This window comes from Hyla sarda, chromosome 2 (genome assembly GCF_029499605.1).
Source record: "Hyla sarda isolate aHylSar1 chromosome 2, aHylSar1.hap1, whole genome shotgun sequence".
Lineage (NCBI taxonomy): Eukaryota > Metazoa > Chordata > Amphibia > Anura > Hylidae > Hyla > Hyla sarda.
Window position 1 is genome coordinate 133608514 of NC_079190.1, and position 14872 is coordinate 133623385.

Genomic DNA, 14872 nt, shown 5'->3' on the forward strand with positions numbered 1-14872 from the left:
TTTTTAGGATTTTGGTGTATATTGTAAGGGCACTAAATAAAAGAACTATCTAATAGTTCTCTAATAGATCTATTACTACCCCAATGATTGGCTTGTAAGGTTAGCTATTTAATGGTTCCATAGATACATGTTTCTAAATATGTCTTAAAAGTGTTCAGAATTTTTTTTTGATATTTAGTATATTTTTGAGCAGAGCATTGAGTAATCCTGAGATCAAACATAATTTGAAGTAAAATAATCAAAACTTGGTTTATGACATATTATGAAGTTAGTCTCATGGTTTTCCTGGTAGGATGGACCCTGACTATTGCTCCGAAAGAAACATCAAAAAGATTTTAACCCCTCAACAATGCAGGACGTAAATGTACGTCCTGGTGCGGTGGTACTTAAAGGACATACATTTACAAAAATGCCCTCCCCCAATAAAAATGTAAATTGTCAGTTTTTCCCCATCTTACCTCCCAAAAGTGTGTAAAACATTTTTTTTTTAATAAACATATTTGGTATCACCATCTGCATAAATATCCGAATTATTAGCACATAATGTTATTTATCCCGTACGGTGAACGGCGTGAACGTAAAAAAAAAAGTCAAAAATTGCTGCTTTTTTTATAACCTTTTATTCCAAATAAAATTGATAAAAATGTATTAAAAGTTTTAAATATGCAAATGTGGTATAAAAAATAGTAGGGATCACGGCGCAAAAAACTAGCCCTCATACCGCCGCTCATACGGAAAAATGAAAAGTTATATGTCAGCAAAATTGAGGGATTTTAAACGCACTAATTTGGTTAAAAAGTTAGCGATTTTGTTTAAGCTGTATAATAATAGAAAAGTATGTAATCATAGGTATCATTTTAATTGTATTGATCCACAGAATAAAGAACACATGTCATTATGTAATTTTTACCGTAAAGTGTACAGCATGAAAACAAAACCTTCCAAAATTAGCAAAATTGCGGTTTTCTTATCAATTTCCCCTCACAAATAGTATTTTTTCGGTTGCGCCTTACATTTTATGGTAAAATTAGTGATTTCATTACAAAGGGCAACTGGTCGCACAAAAAACAAGCCCTCATACTAGTCTGTGGATGAAAATATACTCGGGAGAAATTGCACTTTAAATTTTGGGGGTCTTTTTTTCCTTTTACCCCTTATGAAAAGGTAAAGTTGGGGTCTACACCAGCCTGTTAGTGTAAAAAAAAAATAATAATAATAATTTACACAAACATGCTGGTGTTACACTTATACTTTTTATATTCACAAGCCGTAAAAGGAAAAAAGACCCCCAAAATTTGTAACACAATTTCTCCTGAGTACGGAAATACCCCATATGTGGACGTAAAATGCTCTGCAGAAGCACAACAAGGCTCAGGAGTGAGAGCGCACTATGTACATTTGAGACAAAACACCAAGAGAACGGAGTAATTTAAATAGAGTTAAAACATGATTGCTTTTATTGGTTCCATAAAAACATAGAAAAGGGGAAAGAACAAACTAACTGTGGGAGGTTAGACAAAAACCTGACCCTTTGATGTATGCACTTCATCCAATGCACCATGCACCTTTATTGTATTATAGTATTACGCACATGAGCAGGTAGTGTCGCCCCTTTTTGTCTAACCTCCCACAGTTAGTTTGTTCTTTCCCCCTTTTCTATGTTTTTATGGAACCAATAAAAGCAATCATGTTTTAACTCAATTTAAATGACTCCGTTCTCTTGGTGTTTTGTCTAACAATTTTTGGAGGCCATATATGAAGCCCCTTTGTATCGGGGATGCACTTTAGACATATTGTATGTCCTATTGATATATTTACACCCCGATACTCTGTTGCTATTTTATTATTTTATGTACATTTGAGGCCTAAATTGGTGATTTGCACAGGGGTGGCTGATTTTACAGCGGTTCTGACATAAACGCAAAAAAATAAATACCCACATGTGACCCCATTATGGAAACTGCACCCCTTACGGAACATAACAAGGAGTATAGTAAGCCTTAACACCCCACAGGTGTTTGACAAATTTTCATTAAAAAGGGATGGGAAAATGCAAAAAATAATTTTTTTCACTAAAATGCTGGTGTTACCCTAAATTGTTCTGCCCCACAGGTGTCTGACAGATTTTTGGAACAGTTGTCCATGAAAATGAAAAATTTTATTTTTCATTTGCACAGCCCACTGTTCCAAAGATCTGTCAAATGCCAGTGGGGTGAAAATGCTCACTGCACCCCTTATTAAATTCTATGAGGGGTGTAGTTTCCAAAATGGTGTCACATGTGGGGGGCTTTGTAAACGCACATGGCCCCTGACTTCCATTCCAAACAAATTCTCTCCAAAAGCTCAATGGCGCTCCTCCTCCTCTTCTAAGCATTGGAGTGCTTCAGCAGTGCACTTGATGTCCACACATGGGGTATTTCCATACTCAGAAGAAATGAGGTTTCAAATTTTGGCGGTCATTTTCTTCTATTACCCCTTGTAAAAATGTAAATTTTTTTTACACATCCAACTTTAACAAAAAGTTGTCAAACACCTGTGAGGTGTTAAGGCTCACTGTAACCCTTGTTACATTCCTCGTGGGGTGTGATTTCCAGAATAGTATGCCATGTGGGGTTTTTCTTTTTTGCTGTTCAGGCACCATAGGGGCCTCCTAAATGCTACATGCCCCGCAAAAAACATTTCAGCAAAATTTGCTGTCCAAAAGCCAAATGTGACTCCTTCACTTCTGAGCATTGTAATTCGCCTGCAGAGCATTTTACATCCCAACATTGGGTATTTCCATTAGAGCTGGGCGGTATGACCAAATATGTGTATCACGGTATTTTTGTAACTTATAACGGTATTTCTTTCTTTCTGCTGCATGTTTTCCTACTCAGTGCTCAATGAAATCAGTCGGTAGCAAAATCAGCTGCATATTTTGCTACTCATTGACTTCAGTAAGTAGGAAAAATATGCAGCAGCAAAATGCAGCACATGTGACCCTACCACTGATATATAAGCAGTTTTATATTCTGTATGTTTTGAAATCGTTACTCATAGTTAAAGGTTTCAGAGTTGAGGTTTTAGGGATTTTTGTAATCTTGCTTTATTATACCTACATGGAAGTTCAGCTATTTCATTTTATTTTCCTAAGAAAGAAAAGTTCTCCTAATAATTGTGGGAATAAAGTCGCACTGTGTACAGCAGTAAGGGGAAGTTAGCAAATAGTTTTTCTGAAAGCACATTATTAGTGTCTCTATACTTACAGTGTCCAGAGAATATAATTGCTGTTGTGGACAGTCAAATTATAGCATCTAGTTTAGCTAAATGTTAAACACTGTCTGGCTGTGTTCCTTGTGAGATTAGTTTTGCCAGTCAATTTGGAGAAGCTTTATTCCCCATACTATTATTGACAGTCATGCCTGTGTGAAAAATATTCTGGCTGATAGATTTTTATGCCTCTTTAATGAAATGCGAACCTCTTCTACAGCTTTATAACCACATAAACTGTGAGCTGCAAGGCAAGGAAAATGTCATGAATGATGAATATATTACTTTTTACTTCCAATGTTATATATGTGCAGTACTTGGAATATATATTTATATCTACTTGCTGGAAGCTTTCATGTGTCACTTAATCAAGACAAATGTAAAATATACACATCTGTATACTGAAGGGAAGTGTTCTCTTTAAGCACTACTGCACAGTACATTAACCCACCTGAACCCTAAACCAAACAGCTTAAAATGTGTTTGTTGTATAGTAAATGTTAGGGAACTCATTGTTACTCGTTTTAATTAACTAAATAGAGAATAAGGGCTGCATTTGTATAGCGAAAGCAGCTGAGGTATAGGCATAGCAGCCAGAGCTTTCTCATAATTCAGAAAATATTAATTTAAAGGGGTTGTCCTTTAAAAAATAAAAATTAATAAAACAACCTGTGTATGGTGTCTAAAAGACCAATAAAGCAACTTGTTAATATAATGTTATTAAAGGGGTACTCCGGCGCTTAGACATCTTATCCTCTACCCAAAGGATAGGGGATAAGATGCCTGATCGTGGGGGTTCCGCCGCTGGGGACCCCCGTGATCTTGCACACCTCACCCCATTAAATTCAGTCCCCGGAGCATGTTCGCTCCGGGTCTGATTACTGTCGTTCACGCCCCCGTCAATGCAAGCCTATGGGAGGGGGCGTGTTGTTACACAGGGCGGAGCCTTGACGTCACAACGCTCCGGCCCCGTGATAGACAGTAATCAGACCCGGAGCGAACACGCTCCGGGGACTGATTTTAATGGGGTGCGGTGTGCAAGATCACGAGGGTCCTCAGCGGCAGAACCCCCGTGATCAGGCATCTTATCCCCTATCCTTTGCATAGGGGATAAGATGTCTAAGCACCGGAGTACCCCTTTAAATAGTAGCTCCCACCATCTATGTAATTTTTTTTTCTGTCCATACCTATTGCTAATCTATTCCCAACCCCCTCCCTGTCTTTTTAAAATGTTTTCCTACCTTCTAAATGGCTTCTCTTATTCTGCTCACTCTGGCTGAGCAGGAAGTAGACTTTCTCAGCAGGCGCAACTTCACTGATGCCTACTGGGCTCCGACTTCCGCCCTCACCTCATCTATGCTGCGCTCCTGTCGGGAGCGCGCATAGATGAATGGACAATAGCACGGCAGGCTGCTCCAGGGTCTCCTCCTCCCTGTTTAGCAGTTCATGTGCTACCCAGGGAGGAGCAGTATAGGAGCATCGCCGGACCTGCCAAGCAAGATATCCCTGCCGAGACCAATAAATAATGGTTGGTACAGTACTGGAGCATCAGCGCGGCACTGATATTCTGTGCGCACGCTGCCTCCAGACTGTACATGCCGGGGGCGGGGATGGGCTGCGCGTGAGGCCAATGCGCGCAGCCCTGGCGTTCACAGCACTTGCTCCCGCCTGTCTGATTGACAGTCAGGGAGCGAGCGCAGGCTGACTTAATTCGGACCAATTGCCCGGCCGTTATCGGTCCTAATTCAGCAGTGACCACACAGCAGGCTGCAGCTGGCCACTAGGAGGGAGACCCTAGTGGCCGGATTTCATATAGAAAATACAATATTTTAAACACACACAAAAAAAATTAATGTATATTCGAGGTATGTTGTAGTACATAAGTACTACAACATATAAAAATTAAAAGTTCATGACAGTGCCCATTTAAGCCATACTGCACAGATCACTGATTATCAACTGAGCTGTATGGCTTGTAGCTGTGATATTAGATCACAGTCCCCTCCCATCCTGTCTGCTGAGGAACAGACTATCCATGTGAAGAGATAGGAGCCTGTATTACTGTTCATTAGATTGTAATGCACCAGGAAGCCTTTATTAGTCACATTAGTTTCCATCAGAAAACACTCGCTGCTGTATCTGAGGAAGGCTTCCTGATGACATAAAATCTAATAAGCAGTCTTACAAGTTCCCCCTCTTCTCATCAATGATCTGGTCCTCAGCAGACAGGAGGGAAGTGGGGGGGGGGGGGCAGGTACAGAGCAGACTGATTTCAAGCTAGTCTGACAGGCCCTCACAGCTACAAGCCAGACATCTCCATATATATAGTTAATATTATTATAGAGTTGCTTCATTAAACTGTCTGACCCCATACACAGATTGTTTCTTTCGCCAGACAATCCCTTAATGACACAGCCCATTTTGGCCTGAAATGGGTACTCCGGTGGAAAACAGATTTTTTTCAAATCAACTGGTGCCAGAAAGTTAAACATTTGTAAGTTACTTCTATAAAAATAATCGTTATTCTTCCAGTATTTATCAGCTGCTGTATGCTCCAAAGGAAGAAGAGTTGTTCTTTTTAGTCTGACCACAGTGCTCTCTGCTGACTCCTTTGTCCATGTCAGGAACTGTTCAGAGCAGGAGAGGTTTGCTATGTGGATTAGCTGATAAGTAGTAATTGAAGTAATTTACAAATCTTGAAAGAACAAACGGAATGGTCCAGCTCAGGTTTGGTGAAATAGCGAGGATTTTATTAAACAGAAACAGGTACAATCATGGTGACGCGCTATTTCACTGAACCTGCGCTGGACCATTCCATTTGTTCTTTCAAGATTGCATGGAATTGGCTTATTCCGAATGTTGGGGGAAAAGGTGCCGGTTAGCTCCGCGAAGCTGATTGGGACATCCATGCCGAAATTGCGGGTCCCGATCAGCTGAGTGGACAGCGGGAGGGCCCTTACCTTCCTCCTTGTCGTTCGATTCGTGCTCTAATGTCCCCAGCCTGGCAGGCTAAAGCAACAGAGCACCGCTAACAATGATAAATGCTGAAGCAAAGTTTAGCATTGAACAGTGTATGCAATAAAAAAATTACATGTTATAGTCTCCTATGGGGACTAAAAAAAAGTAAAAGGTGTAAAAAATAAAAATAAAAAAAAATTAATAAAAGTGAATTAACCCCTTCCCTAAAAAAAAGTTTGAATCAACCCCCTTTTCCCAGTTTTTAAATAAAATAATGTAATCAAAAATAAACTATAAGGTTAGTTAACTCCTTAATGATAATGGAGGTATATTTATGTCCATTGCCTGCTCCCGTTATATGAAGCACACTTAGGAGCTGAGCATGCTTCATACCGGTGGGTCCCAGTTGCTATCAGCGCATTTATATGTATACATCTATACCCCCCCCGCCGGCGCATTTATATGTATACATCTATACCCCCGACAGTGCATTTATATGTATACATCTATACCCCCCGCCAGAACATTTATATGTAAACATCTATACCCCCTGCCAGCACATTTATATGTATACATCTTTACCCCCCGCTGGCGCATTTATATGTATACATCTATACCCCCTGCCAGCGCATTTATATGTATACATCTATACCCCCCGCTGGCGCATTTATATGTATACATCTATACCCCCCGCCAGCGCATTTATATGTATACATCTATACCCCCTGCCAGTGCATTTGTATGTATACATCTATACCCCCCTCCAGCGCATTTATATGTATACATCTATACCCCCGCCAGCGCATTTGTCTTAATTTTCCATTGCAGTGCTATATGTGAATGGTATATCGATCAGAATGCATCCAGAAGCCGCTGGCCAGATGATCCTGATAGATATACTATTCATTCATAGTTCTGGTGGCTGCATATGTTTATAGATGTGTTGGGGGGCAGACATATAGCGTTATCTGCCCCCCACAGCGCTTCTATATACATATGCAGCTGCCGCGCTATGAATGAATAGTATATCTGATGGATATACTTGTCACATATAGCGCATTTCTGCAGCGTTATATGTGATATCTGTCAGCAGCGCATCCAGCAGCCGCCCGGCCGATGATGCTGACAGATATACTATTCATTCATAGAGCAGCGGCTGCATATGTATACAGAAGCGCTGTGGGGGGCAGATAACGCTATGTCTGCCCCCCCCCCCCAGCACATCTAGATACATATGCAGCCGCTGCGCTATGAATGAATAGTATATTTATCAGGATCCTCTGGCCGATGGCTGCTGGATGCGTTCTGATAGATATATCATTCACATATAGCGCTGCAATGGAAAATTAAGACAACACTTTTAATATACATATGTCCCCTCACATTGTTCATTTTAAAAACCCTGCTGGGATCCCCGATTGGCTCCTCAGTACCGGCCATTCAGGGCTCCCCGCGGGAATTTAAAAATGAAAGTAAAAAAATACATCGTGTACATTGCAGGGTTGTGGAGCATGCCACCCGCTCCCCTGCTTAATAACTTCTGATCGGATAGGGTGTCAGAAGTGAGACCCAGTACGATCAATCCCTCAGCCCTGTACTACAACCCCCATCATGGAACAGACTCTGTTCCATGATTGGGGTAGTAGTACAAACACTAAGGTAACCTCCCCAGCAGATTCCCGCAGCCGAGGAACTACTACTCCCATCATGAAAACAAGTCTGTTCCGTGATGGGAGTAGTAGTAGTCCTGGCTGTGGGAGTCTGTAGGCAGAGGTGTTAAAATGTCTGTACATGAGGGATGTTATAACAGGTCTTAACGGATGAATATGCCCGTTATTTGGACAGACATTATTCAGCCGCTAGTATCCGTTACTTCTCCTGTTATTAACAATACATAATAACGTACGTTTATTAACGTGTGAAAGCACCCTAAAAATGTTAATTTTTTTTACACTAACAGGCTGGTGTAGACTCCAACTTTTCCTTTTCATATGGGGTAAAAGGAGAAAAAGCCCCGCAAAATTTATAACACAATTGCTCCCGAAAACGGAAATACCCCTTATGTGGCCCTAAACTGTTTCCTTGAACTATGACACGGCTCCGAAGTAAGAGAGCACCATGCACATTTGAGGCCTAAATTAGGGATTGCCTCCGCTACCAAAAATATTCTACACCAGTGATTCCCAAACAGGATGCCTCCAGTTGGTTGCTAAACTCCCAGCATGCCCGGACAGTCAGTGGCTGTCCAGAAATGCTGGGAGTTGTTGTTTTGCAACAGCTGGAGGCTCCGTTTTGGAAACACTGCCGTATGAGACATTTTTCATTTTTATTGTGGGCTGAGGGGGGGGGGGGGGGGCAGTGTACATGTGTGTTTATGTAGTGTTTTACCCTTTATTTTGTGTAGTGTAGTGTTTTTAGGGTACATTCGCACTGGCGGGGGTTTAGGGTGAGTTTCCCGCTAGGAGTTTGAGCTGTGGCGGAAAATTTGTCGCAGCTCAAATTTGAAGCAGGAAAGCCACTGTAAACCGTAACCCCTGTGAATGTACCCTGTACATTCACATGGGGGCGGGGGGGGGGGGGGGACAAACCTCCAGCTGTTGAAAAACTACAACTCCCACCCTGCACTGACAGACCGTGCATGCTGGGAGTTGCAACAGCGGGAGGCACACTGGTTAGAAAACCTTGAGTTAGGTTCTATTACCTAACTCATTATTTTCCAGCCAGTGTTTCTCCAGCTGTTAAGAAACTACAACTTCCAGCATTAACTGATCACCAAAGGGCATGCTGGGAGAGGTAGTTATGCAACAGCTGGAGGCACGCAACTACAACTCCCAGCATGCCGAGACAACCGTTTGCTGTTAATGCATGCTGGGAGTTGTACCTTTGCAAGATTTAGAGGGCCACAGTTTAGAAACCACGCACAGTGATCTCCAAAATGTGGCCCTCCAGATGATGCAGAACTACAAATCCCAACTGCTGTCTGAGCATGCTGGGAGTTGTAGTTTTGCAACATTTGGAGGGCTACAGCTTAGAGACCACTGTAGACTGTGGCCCTCCAGATGTTGCTAGGCAACAACTCACCCATCAGTTGAAGGATAGCCACAGCCGCTGAACACAGATGATCACCGCTGGGGAAAGGAGGATCACCTCTGGTAAGGGACCACCAGTACAGTTCCCACACCGTAGGGGGCCAGAGCTGGGGAACTGAACTTTAACCCCAACCAGTCAACTTTCCCTCTGCACATGTTTTTATAAATCTCTAAGCATTAAAGCAATAAAATGGCCAATGGCTACTTCTTTTATTATGTGACTGGTCTTACACGTGTTTTGAAAGCTTAGTGTCACAAGTGTCATAGTCCAAAACCACGACAACAGGATGAGTTGTTATATTTCCTATGTTTTATATTAAGGGTGATATAACACTCTAAATCAATCACGGCTTCTTTTGTGACTTTTTTTCATTTTTTTGTTTTTTTTTTAATGCTCTTGACTAATGTTCATTGCTATTCAGTATAGTAGTAATAGCTGCTTTGTTTCCTTTAGTGTAGCAGATTATTAGTTGACTTTTATGACCGTCACTTAAAAACCTTCACTTTTCTTAGCAATTTGTTTTTCGTTTATTTCTGGAAATGGATAAAGTTTCACAAAAGCCCATATGTGACATGGACAAATAATGGTGTATTCCCAGCATCCGTGGAAATGGATGAACAGTTTGTACAACCTTATGCTTTTGTTCTGCTGACGTCCATAAACAGTGGTTACAAAGAAATGCTTTTATGCTGCACTTTTTTTGGGGGGGATGCTGTAGCCCTATAACATTCAGATCAATAGCATAATATATAATGAATAAAAAGAAATAATAATAAATATATACATCCCAGCTAAAGATACAGCAGCAGTTAAGAGGTCCGGTATAATGCAGGCTTAAGTTTTTATTGTTCTGAAGAACACACATGCAACGTTTCGAATCAGTAGGCTTTTTCAAGCGTGCTTGAAAAAGGCTACTGAGCCGAAACGTTGCACGTGAGTTCTTGAGCACAAAAAAGACATAAAGGGGTATTCCAGGATTTTTTTTAATTTGACTATGCTACAGGGGCTGTAAAGTTACTGTAGTTCATAATATAGTGTCTGTACCTGTGTGTGATGGTTTTCTCACAATTCTTATGTGATTTTCACCCCATATTTATTTTTAACAGCATACAAAATGACTGTTGTCTCAGATTTTTCCCAGGTTGCAATGTGGCCTAGACCTGACTCACTAGTCAGCTGATGACAGGGAGCCTGTCTGCTTCAATGGGTGGAGCGATCGCTTGGTGGGAGAGATCAATCTGCAACTAATGCAACAGCTGTAGGCACCCTGATTGAAAACCACAGGACTTTTGAATGGTTGCAGCTCCTTTATGTTTCAATTGGTGGGGTGGCTGATGTGTGTGAGAGGGAGGAAAATGGAATTATGGGATTTGTAGTCTAAAAAAGAAAAATCAAACAGGAAATACCAGTTCACAAAAAGCTAGCCACAGTGTTATGGTAATCTCACAACATAGCCATTTAGCCCCAAGACAAGCGCAGATCCTTCCTAAGCATGTCCAATACTGTCTGCCAGGTATGTACTAAAATCACCTTATGGTGGATAACCCCTTTAAGCCTTCATTATACCGGACCTTTATCTTTGGTTAGGATTTATGGACTGTAGCTGTGGAAAGCTATTGGATACTATTGCACAGAACTAGAGGGGATCCAGTGCTGATTTCTCACAGAAAAGGATTGCAGTAACACATGTTTTGCTATTCACATATTTTTTCCCTTTGTGTGTGGAACTAAACCAAAAAAGGGAGGAAAAAAGTTAATTGGACATAATGTCACTCCAAAAATGGGCTGGGAAAAAAATTATGGCACCCTTAAATTAATATTTGGTTGCACACTCTTTGGAAAAAAAAACTGAAATCCGTCGCTTCCTATAACCATCAATAAGCGTCTTGCACCTCTAAGCCGGAATGTTGGACCACTCTTCCTTTGCAAATTGCTCCAGGTCTCTCTTATTAGAAGGGCGCCTTTTCCTAAAAGCAATTTTAAGATCTCTCCACTGGTGTTCAATTGGATTTAGATCTGAAATCATTGCTGGCTACTTCAGAACTCTCCAGCGCTTTGTTGCCATCCATTTCTGGGTGCTTTTAGATGTATGTTCGGGTTATTGTCCTGCTGGAAGACCCAAGATCTTGGACGCAAAACCAGCGTTTTGACACTGGGCTGTACAGTTCTACCCAAAATTCGTTGGTAATCCTTAGATTTCATAATGCCTTGCACACATTCAAGGCACCCAAAACAACCTTAAAACATCATTGAACCCCCACCATATTTCACTGTAGGTACTGTGTTCTTTTCTTTGTAGGCCTCACTTCCGTTTTTGGTAAACAGTAGAATGATGTGCTTTTACCAAAAAGCTCTATTTTGTTCTCATCTGTCCACAAGACGTTTTCCCAGAAGGTTTTTCGCTTACTCAAGTTCATTTTGGCAAAATGTAGTCTTTCTTTTTTATGTCTCTGTGTCAGCAATGGCGTCCTCCTGGGTCTTCTGACAGCATTTCATTTAAATGTCGAAGGGTAGTTTGCGCTGACACTGATGCTCCCTGATTCAGCAGGACAGCTTGAATATCTTTGGAACTTGTTTGGGGCTGCTTATCCACCATCTGGACTATCCTGTGTTGACACCTTTCATCAATTTTTCTCTTCCGTCCACGCCCAGGGAGATTAGCTATAGTGTGATGGGTTGCAAACTTCTTGATAATGTTGGGCACTGTGGACAAAGGCAAATCTAGATCTCTGGAGATGGACTTGTAACCTTGAGATTGTTGATATTTTCCCACAATTTTGGTTCTCAAGTCGTTGAGACGTTCTCTTCTCCTCTTTCTGTTGTCCATGCTTAGTGTGGCACACATAGACACACAATGCAGGGACTTAGTGAAATTCTCTCCTTTTTATCTACTTTCAGGTGTGATTTTTGTTACTTGCCCCATGTGAGTTTAAAGGAGCATCACATGCTTGAATCAATCTGTACAATTTTAAAATGGTGCCAATAATTTTGTCCAACCCATTTTTGGAGTTTGGTGGGACATTATGTCCAATTAGCTTTTTTTCCTCCCTTTTTTGGGTAAGTTCCAATACACACAAAGGGAATAAACACGTGTATAGCAAAAGATGGATTACTGCAATCCTTTTTTGTGAGAAATACTTCATTTTCTTGAAAAATTTCAGAGGTGCCAACTAGAGATGAGCTAACTTCCAGTACTTCGATTCGTCACAAATTTCTCGGCAGTTGCTGACTTTAGCCTGCATAAATTAGTTCAGCTTTCAGGTGCTCCGATGGGCTGGAAAAGGTAGATACAGTCCTAGGAGAGAGTCTTTTCCAGCCCACCGGAGCACCTGAAAGCTGAACTAATTTATGCAGGCTAAAGTCAGCAAACGCTGAGCCGAGAAGTTTGTGACGAATCAAATTACTGGAAGTTCGCTCATCTCTAGTGCCAACATTTACGGCCATGACTGTATATGTGATCTATTTATACCCAGGACTGTATCTATAACTAGGGGTCATCCTCTATGTTTAGAGGAAAGAAGGTTTCTGCACCAGCACAGACGGGGGTTCTTTACTGTAAGAGCAGTGAGACCGCAATTCTCTGCCTGAGGAGGTGGTGATGGTTAACTCTGTAAAAGAATTTAAAAGGGGCTGGATGTATTTTTGAAAATAATATCATTATAGGTTATGGATTCTAGATCTATAGGGACAGAAGGTTGATCCAGGGATCTATTCTGATTTCCATATTTGGAGTTGGGAAGGAATTTTTACCTCGTATGGGTGTTTTACTTAGTATGATTGTTTTTTGTCTTCCTCTGGATCAACTCAGTAGGGACTCATTAGGGTTATAGGTTAAACTTGATGGATGGACTCTGGTCTTTTTTCAACCTTATGAACTATGTTACGATATATATCTTATACAGTTGAAGCTATCAGTTAACAACACCAAAGGGCATCTGTCAACTCTATATCATGCTCAGACCTGCAGACATGAGCAAAGCCAAATAGCTGGTAAGGAAATAAAACAATTGATAGTGTTCTGTTAGCTGATTGTTTTTTCCAAAGTTATAAAATCATGGTTTCCTTTTAAGCTTGTGTCATGGAAGCCATGCTGTCCTGCAACATGCATGCCTCCTTAGTCTTCCAACTATCCCTATTTGTCTTTTAGCACTGAGCCCTGTGCAACAACTAGGCAAAGCAGAGAGAGGGCTGGGATTGAAGGAGGCATGCATGCTGCAAATCAGCACTGCCTTTATGACACTTGAGCGTAGAAAGAAAACATTATTACAACATTGCAAACAGCCATAGGCTAAAAGATGGATTTCACCTTTTATCTCCCTTTCAGCTATCTTCCCATGTCTGAGCATGGTATACTGCTGATAAATTACCTTTAAAATGTATTACTGATCCACAGGACAGGAGATAACTAGCTGATCAGTGTGGTTCCAATCACAAGAGCTTTCCTTTCACTGTCTATAAGACCTCGCTCTTTGGAAATGTTTGGAAATCCCATAGAAAGTGTGTGAGCACACTTTTTTGTTTTAGTTCTCTCATCCTGCCTTCTCTACCTCCACACTACTTCCAGTTCCCGTCCTAGAGCTGCTGTAGAACATTGCAGCTGCTGCATTCATTTCCTGCCTTTGGCATTGTTCAGCACAAAGCAGTATGCTGTAAACACCTCTCATTCTTCCTTGAATGTCCCAATAATGTATTTATGTGTATATGACAGGGAGATAGTGATGTAGGCTGGTCAGAAGTGGTAAAATCACACACGGCAGAGCTTCAGCTGTTGCTGTGTTAAACTATTAATTTTATTGATTTAACGGCATGAAATCTGTAGCTAAATATATGCAGCAGATATGGTATGAGTGAATGTACCCTAAACCAGTAACATTTGTGACAACACTAAAATAAGAAGTTATATATCTATATATTATTTGTTATTTATTGGATTTTTGCAAACTGTAAAACAGCTGGCTTGGTTATTCTCACCTTCCTATCCAACTTCCTTGACTATAAGCAATCTTGGGATTGGTACAAGTCCCAGAGGTGGGACCTGCATCTATCAGACATTTTTGGCATATCCTTTAAATATACCATAAATATCCAGAAAGACGTTTCTTCAATATGATCACATATTTTTGTTCCCCAAAATACCATCTATAAACTGCACAAGTCCCTCATGCAGCAAAGCACCTAACAACATGATGCTACCACCCCCATGCTTCACAGTTGGGATGGTGTTCTTCAGCTTCCAAATAATCTCCTTTTTCCTCCATCTATAACCATTGTCATTATGACCGAATAGTTTTAATTTATGCTCTACCGGACCCGAAGACAGTTTTTCTAAATTTAAAGGGGTACTCCGCCCCAGGACATCTTATCCCCTATCCATAAGATGTCTGATCGTTGGGGCCCCGCTCATGTCACAGCCCGCCCCCTTAATGCAAGTCTATGGGAGGGGGCATGATGTCACGGGGGGTGGGGCCTTGGGGGTCACAATGCTCCAGCACCTGTATCGCCTGTCATTACGCACAGAGCGAGCTTGCTCTGTGCAGTAATGAAAGCAGGGTGCTGCAGCTGAGATCCCGGGGGT

The 14872-nt window shown here is 41.3% G+C and overlaps 1 protein-coding gene across 1 annotated transcript in view; it reads left to right on the forward strand.

Moving 5' to 3' along the window:
* The window catches only part of TDRD3 (tudor domain containing 3), a 288299-nt gene that overhangs the window by 233778 nt on the left and 39649 nt on the right, over nucleotides 1-14872 (forward strand). The gene's annotated exons all lie outside the window — the stretch shown is intronic.